At 42.0% G+C, this 14,617-nt stretch overlaps 1 protein-coding gene across 2 annotated transcripts in view; it reads right to left on the bottom strand.

Annotated features, from left to right (window-relative positions):
- The window catches only part of LOC110404333 (hepatocyte nuclear factor 4-beta-like), a 42,355-nt gene extending 33,589 nt beyond the window's left edge, over positions 1–8,766 (bottom strand). For both annotated transcript variants that reach the window (XM_021408491.1, XM_021408494.1), the window contains exons 1-2: positions 7,129–8,766; positions 1,531–1,655 (exon numbers count right to left, since the gene is read on the bottom strand). The gene's annotated coding sequence lies outside the window, so the exon portion shown is untranslated. The remainder of the gene's footprint in view (positions 1–1,530; positions 1,656–7,128) is intronic.

Here is a 14,617-nt window from a genome sequence, read left to right as displayed (position 1 = left end):
CCGTGAAAAACCATCCCAACAGAAGAAGGCAATTTACACCGCCTGGTTGCAATATGTCCAAGCACATAGTGGGTTTGGCCCAGTTTTCTGCTCAGGAGAACAAGCAACACTAATTAGGTTCTTTTTTTTTTTTTTTTTTTTTCTTTTCTAGGAGAGATGATAGAATCATAGCCAAAAGGCAAATTTCCCTAGGCAATAGTCTGTTTAAATGAACTCTTATTGCACTGGAAATATTTGCATTATAATCTGTCTAAAAGAGAGATTGGGAAAACAGAGTTCTCGTATTGCTCGAACACTTCATACCAGACAACAATTTCATTGTACTTTAAAGAAAGAGTATGCTTCATGTTAATGATACTGAGGGAAGCTGGATACTTTTCTTTGCCTTTTGTATTTCTGCTATCAATGATACATGATTGGATGCTGATATTTTCTAAGAGCAACCTAATGTCTTTGCTCTGTTCCCATGTTGCTGCAGGAATAAGCAGCGTCAAATCTTACCCTTGCTCAGACTAAAAGTATAAACAAGGAGCACCTCCACTTCTGTAAATTGAGTTATGTCAGTTGTATACTGACACAATTGGTTGCTGAGTTTAGTTCAAGACATTAAGAAACCAGCATTTACCATATGCACAGCAGATAACACTCTGGTATGCATTGCTAAACCATGCAACTGTTCAAGTATAGTTATCTTTTTACGGACATTCAGTCTAATCCCCACTTGAAAAATAAATCCCCAAACAAGAGCAACAATGATAAGGGGCTTTTCAGAGAAAGCAGTGCTTACTCAGTCAAGTCCACGAGGAGGATAAATTAAATAATGAAGTCCACACCTGCATGATCATTTCATATTTGTGTCCTATTGGTAATCAACTCCCTGTGCACCTTGAGAATCTATAGATAACAGGTTCAGGCTGCTGGCTAACTTACCGCAGTGAGAGGTAACTGAAAACAGGGAAACCATTCTCTTTACTATGCATACGTAAATCTACACCAGCACTACAGAATCAACTCATCTAAAGCATGGTTAATTGGGATTTGTTATAATTTTGAACAGAACTCAGCCCAGTTAAATGCATCAAGAGCACAAAGAAATCATGCTTGCAATGCTATATGATGCAAAGTGCAGCATTTACATTTCACTTGTCATTAGCTTTTACTAGCAGAAGGATACTCATCGTCAGCCACAGATACCTTGAAGCACTACAGAACATGGTAACCTTTCCTGGCTTGAACAGAGACTTCACAAAACATTGCACATCAGATATCACCTTGCTCTGGCTAATTTAACAAATCCACTCTGAGCAGCTCAGTCAAATGGGAAAATGTTGACCCGATGCTCAGACTTTCCTCTTACTCACGATGGCAGCAGAGAGACTGTGAGTCATTCAGCAGAGCTGGCTCCAGGATTTATTTTCTGCACTTCTGCTCTCGAGTCACTGGAAACAGATTCATCTTGTGTTGGAACAAGGGAGAATCTAATAGAAAATAAAACAAGAGAGCTGGGAGATGTTTCCGGATGTTACTTACTGTGTCCTGTTGCTCCTGGCCTTCTCCCCTTCTTTCCACGGAGGAACACATGATGTTTGCATGGCCTCGTTAGAGAAATGACTTGTCTCCAGGTTGCAATGTCAGAGACAAACCAGAGGAGTATCCTGGAAAAGAAGAAATAGATGATGTGAAACAGATGTTTTCCTTTAATTGCTCATTGCAGATGCGGCCCAGTAACTAATCCACCTGCTATCTTCCCGTAGGGATAATTCCCCCCCTCCGTGATCCCGGCCAACTGAGTTTATGTTTTCTATGCTGTACTATACCCACCTCCATTTTGCCCAATACAACGCACCAAAATGCTGCACAAATGCTAACTTTTATGAACAGCTTCATCCTTCTGCACCTCTGTGCTTAGGAATCTGTTTCCTACTTTTCTTCATATCACCTTTCAAAGGAGAAACCTCTCCTGTAGCTCTTCCCCTGAAGTGTTGCCTCTGATGGACCTTTTCAGTAGACAAACATTTCAAAAAAAAGGAAAAAGGCTCTAATCATAAATGAAATACCAATAAAATGCAAGTATTTTTGATGTAGTTACATATATACATAGATTCATGTCAGAAGTAGGGTTTTCCAGAGTACCTATGGATGTTAGTTCAAATTATCAGTGAAACCAAGACATGTCACAGCAGTAAACATGGCACAATGCACATCTAAAATCTCTGTTTCTTCAAAGAGTAGTTTTGTCATAAGAACTGACCAGAAAGACACAGTGAAGGTTTCTGAATATCCAGGTTAAAGGTGATTTTTAATTTGTTCATATTCTGCTATTCTTAAATGCATTTTGCATAGAGCAATGGACAACATTTACAGATCATTTTCCCCATACATTTCAAGACTTCTACTCAACAATGCTGGTCAGAAAGGATAGGTAAGAGTCTGAATTTGCAGCAGGGAAGGTATAGATTGGACATTAGGAAAAAATTCTTCAAAGAAAGAGTGTTTCAGTATTGGAAGACTGCCCAGGGAAGTGGAGAAATTCCCATCCCTGAAGGTATTTAAAACAACTGGGGCTGTGGCATTAAGGGCCATGGCTTAATTATAAGACTCAGTAGGTCATGTTGATGGTTGGACTTGATGACCTTGAAGGTTTTTTCCAACCAAGATGATTTTGTGATTCTAAACACTTTGTAGCAACTTCTGTTCATGCTTAACTTGCAATTAACAGTTAAAAACAGCTAATTTAATCAAGAACAACACAAGTTGCAAGGAAACTCAGTATGTTGCCTACACTGGGCCACCCCTTAAAACAAGGTCAGCTCACATCTCTGATGCTGCATGGTGACATTGGCTGTCCCCCCTGCCAAGGAAATTGGGTTTCAGTTGAGAAGCCAGCAGGCAAGCAACAGGAGCTGAGAGATGATCACTGACTGAACTTGATAGGACTGGAAAAAGAACGTGACCTGAGCTACAAGCCTTGTTATGGTCCTCATTAATACAGCCTTCTTTTCTTCTTTTCAAGGGAGCTACTTATTTCTCTGCCTCAGGCAAGAGGCAAAGCCAGCTGGAGATGATTTAGTCCTACTTCACTAATGTTGACATCTCTGGATTTAATATTGGCTTTTTTGGAACCCTACTATGAATCTTTGGCTTGGCGAGGTGGCTCAGGTAGTTATCCTGAGCATAATATTTTGTTAACCAACCGGCTGCAGATCTATTTCAAATATGAAACAGGATTCTGGTCAGCCAGGACTAACAAAACCTCCTCAAGCTCTTTCACTGCTTGATGCTCAGCAGCCACCAACTCTGGGGAATGTCTTCAAAAGGCTTTCACTGAGTAGCTTAACTAATGCCTGCTGTAGAAATACACAAAGCAAAACCAAATCTTCAGAGAGAAAGTCCAGTGACTGGAGAGGTGGATGGATGATGCTGGGTATAGCAGAGAGGAAACTGCAGAGAGCAGGCTTGCGCGTTGAGTCCTACCAAGGAAGGTCACCATGGACAAGGCTCAGTAGAAAGAGCAGCCAGACTTGGGCAGCCCAAATCCCACTGCTGTCCTTGTGCCTCATGTTTTCCAGTGCCTCTGTGGGCCTATGAATACCTGATTGAAAGGGACCAAGCAATGGCCAAAGAAGAAGCTGGGTAAGAGCCCAGAAACAGCATGTCTTAAGAACAGACTTTGATAACCAAGGCACATCATGACAGTCTTTGTTCACACTGCCATCCTTGGGGACAGTGGCATGTGACAGATAAGAAACTAAGCATCAAAATCCCTGCCAAACCAGATAGATGGAGCTGGCTTGAAAAAATATCCTGTGCAACGCTGCTCAGGCAATATTTTACCTGCCCTATCCAGGGATGATATTAGCTTTGCATTCCTTGCTGTTCTTCATGTGCAGGATTATTAGGTACAGAAAAATGTCAGGAGAAACAAAGTTTGCCCTCATCAGTGTTACACAGACCTTCAGTGGTACAAGAGCACCAGGAAAAAGAAGGAGAATGGTGATTGAGATCCCATGAAAATCAAGTGACTCTATGTTTACAATGATTTTAACTTCACCTAACAGCATCTGGACCCAGGACATAACCAAGCAGTTTCAAAGTCTGCTTTCACAAAGCAAAATCAGCTACAATATTTGAGGTGAAAGAAGCAAGACCAATACGAATACATATCTAAACAAATTAAATGAATGTAACCTTTCAGAATAAACTTATCTTGTGCTCTGCAAATAACCTTATCTCCATGTTTAATGACAATTTGATAGAAATCTAAATTATCCCAAATTTTATCAGAATAAATCATCTAAATAAAAATCTCTTCTGAAAAGGACAGATATTATTGCTAGCCATCTGGAATGCATTACTCCTTTCCAAGCAGCATTGTTGATATTTAAATTGTTGTAACAATATCCTTTTCTAATGTGGTTCCACAGTGGCTCCATCCATAATAAAAATAGTCAGTGCCAGAGAACGCACTTAGCATGACAAGATCCCCAAAACCTGGATTATTTGGGTAAAACTCTAATTTGACATTCTGAGTTTCATGGTCTTTATATATTATATTTCTTACAATAATTTTAAACAAGACCAAAGAATGAGCATTGTCTAATCTGGGGAAATGATTTTGCTGAACCATACATCCTCTAAATTCTTGTAAGTCCTAACCCCACTAAGGAGAAATGGAAACTGAAAAGGAGGAAAATACCCCATTTCCTGTCTTGCGAAGTCTAAAATAACCATACTTTTGTACTTTCTTGACTATTGGGTCAGATCTGCAGTATGGCTACATTCCAGATTCAGATGTATACTACAGAAAAGGAGGAATACACAACATTCTCATGCATGAATACCACTCAAGGCACAATGACTTTACGCCAGAATACTCAGAAAGGTTTAGTAATCTTGAAACAGAACTAAAGAAAAAAAAAACTGGACACTCGCAATTTTTTAGATCAAGTCCATCAGAGAATGGCAGTCCAGTTTGTCAAATAATGGAATTTCTGTGATAATGTTGCTGAATGCTGAGAAGGTGTCATTTTTCCTAAAACATTTCAACTTCTGCCACCACGCAGATATTTACTTGTCGCTATATTGCATATCCCAGCACTGTTCCCTCTTTAAACTTAAGGAAACGATCAGATACAGAGAGATGGGCATCTTAAGATTAATTTCCCTATGAAATTAGACTAAAAATGATAGAAGTTCCCTGGATTTTGCTGCAGCCAGGTATCTATGCTATTATTTTACACTCCCTTTGCCCACATGCTGATGCACTATGTGATCCTGACCTACTTACATAAACTCGGTTTTTCTAGCCGTCTATATTTGTGATGATGCAAAAAATAGTTCCCCTCTGTGAAACCTTTTCAGAGCTTTGTGGAGAAAAACAAGAAGTGATTGCAAGAATAAATAAATAAATAAAATCATCATAACAGAGCCTATTGGATGCTGGAGATGACCAGTTCCAGCTGTTCTAATCAGCCAAACACTTCCAAGCAATTTAGCCCACAGCAGCAAATCTCAATGAAAAGCTGCTCAGGATGAGAAGAGTCGGAGCCATTTCAGAACATCTTTGAAGTCTTAGTCTTCATCATCAGCCTGCTCTTCCCCGAGGTCTCTTTACTGTGCTTTAGCCTAAATACCATCCCTTCTCAGAGAATTAAAGAGTCCTGGGTGCAACTTCACATTGTTGTTTGCCCACACTGAGGAATGAAGCCCGTGGTTTGCAAGAAGCCACAATACCAGCAACAAAACGTCCATGTGGTTGTTGGCAATCGCTGGGACAAAACATGGCTTGAAGTCATAACAGGACCTGGGGTCTCCTCCCTCCATCCCCACCACCCTCTCTGAGCTCCAGCTGTGAGCCTCTTTTCTTTCCTTCTTCTCTGTGCCGCCTGATAGTAGAGGTCCTGCCAGTCTACAGCGAGAAACAAGAGAGCCATGTCTTTGTCCTCCAGCTGCCCAGGGATAGGGCAGTAATTTATTTAGCCGACATGCCAAGGACTTGCCAACGATTTCAAAAGCAAGTTTGTTATAAATGATTCTTCATGGTGAATTTCTTTCACTCACCAATGGAGGAAAGCAAAGAAAAATGACAAAGAGCCTCATTCCTTTTCTTTGGAAAACTGAGATTTATTGTAGGCGAACTGAGGATTCCAAAACGTTATTCCTGTAAGGGAAGGTAACTCAATCTCCAATAAAAATAAACAGCCATGTTTAAATAAACCTTCTGCAATTTGTTACTGTGTTTCCTTTTTTTTGTTCCCCCCCCCCCCCCGGAGCTGGGGGAACATTTCTTTCATCTAACATTGAGCTACTGCACAAGATGCTGCTAAGTGCCTGCTCTGAAAAGCCAGGAATCTCTGTTTTGGGTGGCCTATTAAGCCATAAGAAGGATAAAAGGCAGTGAACAAAGGGAAAAATTAAAGTATGATGGGGTGCAGCTGAAGTGCCTGACAGATACTGGTTTGCCGCTCATGGGACTGCCTTCTACATCAGAGTAGAGGTTTGCCCATTCTTCTGCCCTGGTTAATGTGTATATGTAGAGAAGGATACACACCTAAGGTGATTCCCCTGACACACCCTCCTACAAGTCAGTGTTTAGGGACTTCCCACAACTTTTCCACGAGTAGTCAAGTCCATAAATCACAACAACATTGGGGCCACATACCCTACCAACATCTGAGGACTTGACAGCAGTGAATGGTGTCCCTCTTGGAAAATTCGGGAGACAAAGCTCAAGCCAGTGAAACAAAAATGGCAGTACAAGTGTCTCATTTCACCAGTACAGATTGCTTGATCCTGCTTTCAAAGCACGTACAGTAGAGTTAATAGCAAGGCGCTGACATCAAGGGGACAAAGTGCTCAACACAACCAACAGCAAATGGATTGAGTAGAGTTTGAAAATAAATTTGGACGTTCAAGGAAAAAAAAAAAAAAAAACAGGTCATGGGCATCCAGCCCAGTGAAGTTAACGGAGAACTTACGTATAGCTGTTGGTAAGAAATGCACACTGGCATTTAGACCATGCTCTTGCTTCTTCTCAGGCACACGTAACCCCAACCTCAAATCTCATGAGTCATGGAGACCACATTGCTGTGTTCCTCAATGCCGCATGAACAACCCGCTGTGACTTACCGCCCTGCCCAAGTGCCTCATGGTTTGCAGTGCAACACCGTGTGACTCTTCCTTTACCACCGTGCTCTTTGCTCTAAGTACGTTTGTTCTGAACCTTCTCTTCCATAGCATGAGCTGTTAGGAGCACACACAGGAAAACCGTGAGTCCCAATTACCCTGCTGAGATAAGACATAATTAATGACACGTGGCAAATTAGTCATGGAGTCACTTGGGATTGCTGTTGCTCTCTCAGATGATGCAAACACTTCTCCTTGACTCGGCAGATTTTGCCTTGTTAAGCCCACTGTGCTTTAGGAAGGTTATTCCTTCTCAGTTCATCGGCAAGAGAAAGGTAATTACAGTACTTAAAAGCCATTAGAATAAAGAAGGGGAGAGAAAAACAGCGATTTACCTCTTTAGGGATTTCGGAGATGGGGAAAAGACTCACTGATAGTTACTGGTGAGCTGAGCTCCTCTGCTCAGCTGAGAACCAAGCTAAGGATCTGAGATGCCCAGCTAAGGGTATGCAGTGGCTCCAGCAGAACTGGAAGACAAGTCTAATTCACTCCCTATGAGATGCTTCATGCATAACTTCAGGGAAATCAAGCAGCATTAAATCCCCTGACGAGCCAAGTAGCCAGAACATCCTACGGTGTGAAGCAGATCCCTGCTGCCAAGGCTCCTTTTCCAGTCTGTGGAGACAGCAAGACACCTGTGGACTGGGCTCCTGAACAGCTGGCATGGGAGGCAGAGGGATGCTGGCCAAGGGAAAATGCCGACAATAGTATGCCGACAAAAGAAGTATGCCTTCAAGCCACAGCCCTCAGGGGGAATTAGGTGCTCCAGCTGCTGCCACTCATTCTTCCCATGACAGTCTCCATGTCTGGATAAAAGATCTAATGCAGACTCCTCACCTGAATCATGAGAGCCAGCCTTCACTGTGCGTTCTCTGATCTATGTTGTGAGGGGACAAGCTCTTGAGGCACAAGACATATCTCTTATCCCTGTGCCAATAATTACGTCAATATCTTATGCTGTCTGCTGGATCCTGGGTGACAGCCCTTTTCTCCACTTGGGCTGAGTAATTGTCATTCTCTTTCCAAGACTGCGTGCAGTGACTACAGATCCCTCGGGACCACCCTCCTCTTGTAACCAAATTCCTCCAGAGAGGGGAGGCCAAGCAGAGAACCCAAATGCTTCATGGAAGAGTGCCCACAGCCCAAGGATGGGAATGAGGAGAGACAGACATCTGTGCTTCTGCTTCCATTTTTCTTGAGGGTGTTGATAGTCAGTTCATCCAGAGACACAGTGTGCCAGAGTTCCAGTAGGGGACATCCTGGTGCTCATTGAGGAAATGAAGGTGCCAATGGATTTTCAGGGGCTTTCTGAATCGGTAACAGCCAAACAAAGGTTAAGGATCTGTACTTTGGACTGAAACATGCTGAGCTAAGCCACTACCAGGCAGCTACTTCCTTTCATGGCTTTAGTCCCAGGTGCCTAAATTATCTGTTTATGGGATTCAGTTCATTGTCCCAAGCCCCAGTGAGGCAGAGAGGTAGCACCTGAAACCCTCTGCAGTGCTCCTAAACCACATGGGCTGGATAAATAACCCTGCTGGAAAGCTCAATTTCAAAATATTTTGCAGTGAAAGTAAAACAACTCAGCATAAGAGTACAACTTGTTCTTTGAAGTACATTCTTGTAAGTACAAGTTGTTGTGATCTTTTTCTATCGCTTTCCAGATTGATTATGAATGTATTTTTGTATTTTTTTTAGTTTTTCACAAATTGAGATCTGCTGAGTGGGTAGAAAATCTCCTTCCATGTTGTGTCCTCCTGCTTCTGTCTGTGCCGGCCTTTGATGGTTTCTAAGAACAGTGTGAATTGTCTCATACTATCTAATGGAGCTCCAAAAAAACCACTTGAAAGAACTCCGAAACCGTCATCATAAAGTGACGAAGGGAGTATTTTAAGAACCCATCTCAAATATCTTTCAGAGACAGATATTTCACTCAGCTAGAGGGCTTTTTTTTTTTTTTTCACAGAATAGGTAGTTTTCTTCCCAAAAAAATAGAATGCTAATGCTTTTGATCCCAGTTCTCTTTGGCAGCCTTTCAAGTTTCCATCATTTTGCAACCTAGCAAGGATTAAGAGACTTCCTGATGTCCTGTTCTTCTCTGAAAAGGAACACATGGCTGATGTACTCCTTTTGCCTGTAATATTCAGGCACACAATCAATGGGGATGTCTTGCCTGCTTTCCATTTGTTGTTCCCTCTTCTGCTGCCCCTGTTGCAATGGTCTGCTGAAATACAGTGCCAGTGCAAGAGGTTTGAACTAGGGTGGACCTTAGCATGGCAATTATCTTCCTCTTCCTGCATCAGCTCCCTACTCCTGAAATCGGAGCCTGTGAAAACACAGCATGGAGTTCCTTCTAATGGGGAGAGCAAAACAGAGGAAATAAACCTTAGATCTACGTGGTAACAGAGCTTTGATTTTGCTGGGTTGGTTAAAACATGGAGCAGATCTCAACTGTTGTGATGAATGAGCACATCCTTAGCAGATCTGATTTAGAATGTGCCACTTAACCTGGGCTGCTCTGGGCAGAAAAGCTGAATGGAAACCCAATGATTAAAAAGAGCATATGTTTGAAACATGAAAAGATACAGACCAGCCAGTCATAAGACTGCTGTAAATGATTATTTCATACCTGACCACCAGAGTAGCCCCAATCCATTTGTGGCACTCATACATCCTGAACCCTGGCATGTTTTATGACTTTATCTGCAGATTTTCCTAGTATCTGAATAATCAGGGTATTATCTATCAGGATGGAAAACCCATGTCCAGCACCACTTTACCTGAAACCATCTGCTCCTCCCGCCAGCCAGGCTACACATTTTTGTGCCATCATGATAAGAGCACCCACTGCCGTAAACTCAGAAACATGGGTTTATTCCCTCTTCCAATAAATGCTTCATCCAAAGGATCTGAGCTCTAAAGACTCCACTGGGTCTCCTCCACTCTCTCTCCTCCATAATGAACGAGAATATTAAAGTCTCTCAGGAAACTACAGACCTGTCTGCCCTTGAGGATGATTTTTCCCACTTGTTTGCCCTAAAATTTGGGACTATAGCTGCAGCTTCAGTGCAGCGATTACTTGGCGACTGAATAAACTACAGACCTAGAGTAAAACTTAGACCACCGTGTAAGTTTTCATTATATACTTTATTCATATTCACTCTCCAGAGAAAGCCCCTGAATTTGAAATAAAGCAAAAGGGAGAGTCAGTGTGAAGAGAAAATGCAAGCTAAGGGCATTCTTTTTTTTTTTTTACTTTTAGTTGCTGTATTATGTGAAAGAAGCCAAGGAAAAATTATTTAATAAAAGCCAAGCAATGTTATGCTTGTAGTGTCTCACTGCAATGGTTTTCAGATGGATAGATATAAAATAATCCCACATCAAAGACATATGACATGCTGGTTTTATCCCTTTCTGACGTGTCTGCCATCAGATATGGTCCAAGAGGGGCAGCAATGGAGGAAGTGGTAGAAGGATGGATCAGTCATCTAGCCAAAACCCACTCCTGGTTCACCAGGTTCTTTTGAAAATTATTAGCATCTGCACCTTGCCACTCAGTGATATTTGTCAAGATATTCTTCAAGCAACATTCCTGAAAAGTTGCTACTTGACAGGGGTACACTGTTGTAAAGGCTGTCATCAGATTGCTGCAGAGCACCTGGGTTTTCCAACAAGACTAGAGCTGGGATAGGCAGGGAGATGCTGTGGAGGGGACCTGCTGTGCTGAAGATAAGGCTGTCAGTAAGAATTACTGTCACGCAGAAGCACAGGGAAGGAAACTGCATTTAGATTCAACCATCAGGGAATGGCAGAACCACAGGGGATGAACTTATCCATTCAGTGGTATATTGCAGGTCAGATTTATAGGGCAGTTTCCCTCACTAAAGTTCTCCACTTTCAAAGTCAGATGTAACTAGCAAAGTGACACAGTAAACCAGTCTTTCTGGTGCTCACGCACCCACTGCATGCATTTTCAAAGGTTTTAAGTCCAAAAGCAATGAAGAACTGGGAAAAACCCAAGTGTGAATTTCAAGTACCTGTCCATCCCCAAGGTCAAGTGTATGGCAGACCACCTAAAGATGTGAGAACTTCATAAGGAATTAACTTATATTGAATTTCCTTGATTAGTTTGGCATGACAGCATATTGCCAACACAATGTAAGGAATGCATATGAGTGGGAGCTCTCATGTCACCCATAGTTAACCAGCCTCTGGAAGAGACAGACCTTGGCTTTGGATCAGTACAAAAGCACTTGTAGAAAAGCAGCACTGGCCTAAAGTCGGCTTTAAAGAACAGATTGACCTGAAGGAACTGATTCAGCATAGAGTAGTGAATTCCAGCAAATACAATGGAAGAACAGAATCCTTGTCACTCTTGGTCGCAAGAAGCAAAAACTAAATTCTACCTATTCTCGAGCATCCATCATAACACACCTAGGAAACAAGTTACCAATAAAGTTAAACAGAACACTCGATCACTCACTTCCATCTTTAAAAAAAAAATAACAACAATAAGGAGAAGGAATTTATTGCATTGCATTTCCTGAATTCTGGATTGCTGCTAACAGGCCCTCCTAGCTGAACCACAACCAAACTACGACCTTATCACACACAGTACCTCTGGCTGCAGCAGGCAGGAAGAAGGAAGGCTGTGCTTTCTGTCCTGTCCCAAGGGAGGTGCCCACTTCTGACATGCTGTTACCAGCCACAGGATTCATCATAATTCATGTTCTCTACCGCAGCCCTTTGAGGAGCGAAGGAAGAAGACATGTCTCAAAGCCTTCTGTATTTCAGGAACAAAAACATGAGATCAGGTTTATTCAGGAGTTTCTTCCAGGGCTCTGAAAAAGATGTAGGAGATTGGAAAGGAGAGAGGATTCCCAGTAGGTGAGGTCCCTTCTGAAAGGTCCAGTGTAACACATCAGTATTATCCTAGTAGAGTAGCTTGCATTGAGTATTTCCTCTTACTAACAAAATTCAAGGCTCGGATCTGAGCTCTATAGAATAATAGAATCATTAAGGTTGGAAAAGACCTCTAAGATCATCTAGTCCAACCATCCACCTACCACCAATATTGCCCACTTAATCACGTCCCTCGGTGCTATATCTCCACTGTTCCTGAACACCACCAGGGACGGTGATTCCACCACTTCCCTGGGCAGCCTGTTCCAGGGCCTGACTACTCTTTCTAAGGGTTGTTCTGCTCCGGTTGACATTGAAGACAGCAGTTTCATGCCTTGCAAGCTGTCCTCTGTCTGGAGTGTCTACTGTCTGAGCTGGCCTGGAGTTACCCGTGGAGGCATCTTCCAGGAACAACCACTTGGAAGATACTTTTCTTCAGGCTAAGGAGATTTTTGGAACACAGACTGCTTCTTCTTACTGTACCGTGGATAAAATGAGTCTGAGGTCTCAGCAATCTTCTGGCCATGCAACGCAGTCCATCCTCTGTGTTATTTAATCTCCCTCATGGGATGGCAAGAGAAGGGGAATGGGAGGACCACAGTGGGTGTGCAGGAAGAACGAAATGATCTACAGCTCTTCTAATATGGGTGTTTATTACTTTCCCAATACGATAAAGCTGAGATCAGTCCCTTTCGTGCCAGTACTACTAAACTGTTATTGTTTCCTGCATGTGGAGGTGGAAATGTCATATTTTAGCCCTGATTTACTTTTTTCTTATTTTGTGGTTTCCATGTACTAAAACTGACTAAAAGGAGTAATGTGTCCTCTGTAATGGTCAGAAACAGCTGCCTTCATGTGATCTCACAGCCCATTAAGCAATGCCAGGCCTGAAGGTGTTACTGGAGGAAGCATTTTTATTGCCAGTATTCCTTGTGTCTCTGGGGTTGAGGCACCAAAGCAGACTGCTACCACTGCTCAGAGGAACAGCAAAAACCTCCATACAGCTACTTAGACCAAAACTGGCTGAGTTTCCTGCTAGGATGGATTTGTGCACATTTATGATTTGCATGAGATTTTATCACAGCATGCAAGTCTTGGTCTTCTGCCTCAGTGCAGAGAATTCAAACCCAAACACACATCTCTCTCTGTCTGCTTTCTTTTTCTGGAACCAACGCTGGCATTCTCTTCCAGTACTTTCCCTACCAAACCAACAACCAACTGGCTTTGGTTTTCATTACAGTAAGGGCTGATGAATCTGGCACTGATTGCTCCTCACTTTATAAGGGCAAAAGGCCAGTGATGACATACAGTAATAATGAGAGTCACCAAGATCAGTGCAGAAATCAACTGCCAGAGACATAATGTCAAACCTCAGCACCTAAATTATGCTCCTGTAATATATGGGAGTAATTTGATGAATCTGAGCAACGCCAGGTCAGGGAGAGCTGGCAGACAGTGTCCCCAACCCTTGAGCAAAATTAAGCAACTCTGACATTATAATGGCATAAGTAGCTGTCATCATTACATCATTAGTTTTATTAAGGAGATAATTTCTACCTCTCACTGTGATAGATGCCAAAGAAAGACTCTACGTTTTCTACTCTCAGTTACAAACACCTCTAAAATGGCAAGAGGGATGCAGTGGATACTCTATTTACCCACATAATTTGCCTAGCAAATGGTCAACATCTGTACTTGTACATCAGCAATTACACATGACTTAATACCTGACCAGCCAAATACCAGCCAGCCTGCTATGGGCACGCCTTCCCTCTTGCTGGGTCTCCTCTGGGTCTAAAAGTGTCGTGAAAAGAATGAGCTGATCCAAATGACTTCACTCTCTGTTAAGAGAGGTTGTGTGTAACAAAAGAATTATCACAGAGATTTCGGATTTTCCCAAAACTGTATTAATTCTCTCAACTACTGGGTTTAGAAAATGGATAAAGCAAGATGGATCTGACAGTATAATTTATTTAAGGCATCAGTGAAGCTTACGCTTGGGGCTGGCATTCATAGCAACAGAAAAATTCCCAGACACCCTTCCTAGTAAACTCAGTGCTTGCATAGGGGAACTCCAGGGAGATGGGACAATCCCTCTTGACAGAAAACCTCGGAACTAGTGAAATACCAGATTCTCAAAGTAAGATAATTTTAAACATCTGTTGAGACACTGAGAAGGGGGAAATCTTCCATAAGAAATAGATCAGGAACTTCTTTTTATTCCCCACTTTTTAGAACTCTGCAAGAAAAGTCACTTTCCTATTATTCTTAACTTTTAAATTATGATGTCTCCTTGAAAATCTAGCAAATTTATTGTACATTCTTGTTTTTCCCTAAAAAATTATTTAAAATATTGTATTTTTTTAAAAAGGCAAGAATTTCATATACCTCATCCCCTGTGTCTTCAGTTCCAGTGCTCTTCCTGGGATTGTACTGCAGAGTAGTCCGCATGTCTTTAGTATCTTCTAGGAACACAAGGAAATAAATAATTTGTCTTTCAGGTTGTGGGTTATTTTTTAAAACAAAACCA

The sequence above is a fragment of the Numida meleagris genome, chromosome 10 (genome assembly GCF_002078875.1).
Source record: "Numida meleagris isolate 19003 breed g44 Domestic line chromosome 10, NumMel1.0, whole genome shotgun sequence".
Lineage (NCBI taxonomy): Eukaryota > Metazoa > Chordata > Aves > Galliformes > Numididae > Numida > Numida meleagris.
The sequence above is the reverse complement of the archived record's forward strand: the minus strand, read 5'-3'. Positions and strand labels throughout refer to the sequence as shown.